Consider the following 1,839-nt stretch of genomic DNA (forward strand, 5'->3'; position numbering starts at 1 on the left):
TCTTGTAAGGCAAAATTTATGTACAGGGACATCCACTTGCAGAAAGCAAGGATTCAGGAAAATTTTAGAAAATCTTTAAAAATATCTGAATCTTTAGAAGCCAGGTATTTCGTCATGTGCCACACACATATATATACACATACATTCCACTTTATTTATTGGTCTTTAGTGTTATGATTCTGCTTCCGTCCACCTACATAAGATGTCATTGCTTACTTGCCATGGGGATGTGTCCCTGCCTAGGGTCAAATAAAAGGACAAAGGGTCCACGTGACGCCCCACTTACTCTTCTTCTCTCTCCCCTCTCTTCCTCTGTCTCTGTCTCTCTACTCTTCTTCCTACTCTTCCTGTCGCTTTCACTCTTCCCCATGCTCATTTAATAAACTCCTCTACAAGATAATATCTGCTGCCTGGTACATTATTACCTTATTATTGTCCTATATCTTATATATTAATAATCAAATTTCGTACTTCAATTATTTTCCTGTAGAACTTGTAATGCCCAGAATCAGATTTGGCTTTTATCTATTTGTTTGAAGTTTTTTTTATTGTTTATTCTCTACATTGATTTCTGTTTTATACATACTTTGTATATTCTATTTTATATATGTACATCCATGTTGGTTTTCCTTTTTGTTCATAGTGTTGGCCTAGGATATCTGTAGTTTATTGGTACAGTGCTTTTCTTGCATGCCCAAAGTCAATGAAAACATTAGCACTAAAGAAGAAAAGAAAAAGAAGTCTTTGGTTGATTAGCTGGTTTTTCCTTTTATGTGTGACTAACTCAAGACCTCTTCTATTTTAATTATTTTATATCCCATGTTTTGATAGTTGTTTCAAATATCCTAATTTCCATTTTTCTGAGTGAGATTATTTCAGGTGTGTAATTTAATTTTTATTTCATACTTATGCTACCCTTTTTGTTGATTTCTTTCCTTTTTATGATTTTTTTGTTTTTTCTTTTGCCTTTTTTTAATTTTTTTAAAAATTTTTTATTATTAATTTATTCTTGTTACATCTCAATGGTTATCCCATCCCTTGTGTCCTCTCATTCTTCCCTCCCTCCCCTTTTTCCCTTATTCCCCTCCCCTATGACTGTTTCTGAGGGGGGATTACCTCCCCCTGTATATGCTCATAGGGTATCAAGTCTCTTCTCGGTAACCTGCTGTCCTTCCTCTGAGTGCCAACAGGTCTCCCCCTTCAGGAGACATGGTCAAATGTGAGGCACCAGAGTACGTGAGAAAGTTATATCCCACTCTCCACTCAAGTGTGGAGACTGTTCTGACCATTGGCTAGATCTGGGTAGTGGTTTAAAGTTTACCGCCTGTATTGCCCTTGGCTGGTGCCTTAGTTTCAGCAGGACCCCTGGGTTTTGTCTTTTTGAGACAGGGTTTCTCTGTGTAGCCTAGGCTGTCCTGGAACTCACTCTTTAGCACATGCTGGCCTTGAACTCACAGAGATTCACCTGTCTCAGCCTCAGAAGTGCTGGGATTAAAGCCACCACTGACTGGGTTCTTATTATTTGTTTTAATCTATTATGTTCTGAAAAGAAACAATCTATTATCAGTCTTGAATCTGCTATTTTGTGACATAATATACATTGATAAATGTTTCATCCATTCTTTGGGAAGTATCTTGTGCTAGTTTGGGACAAAATGTTTGGTTTTAGGTTCTCCTGAATTTATTCGTCTACTTATCATAAAAGTTGGGTATTAACAATTCTAATCAAGTCTCCAGTTTGATACATGTTTCGTCTGTTTCTGCAATAACACGGAACTTAAAGCATTTTACTGTGTTGAGTCTCAGAGTAAAATATGGGGTAACCATATCTTGAAAGAT

Source organism: Acomys russatus, unplaced genomic scaffold, assembly GCF_903995435.1.
Source record: "Acomys russatus unplaced genomic scaffold, mAcoRus1.1, whole genome shotgun sequence".
NCBI lineage: Eukaryota > Metazoa > Chordata > Mammalia > Rodentia > Muridae > Acomys > Acomys russatus.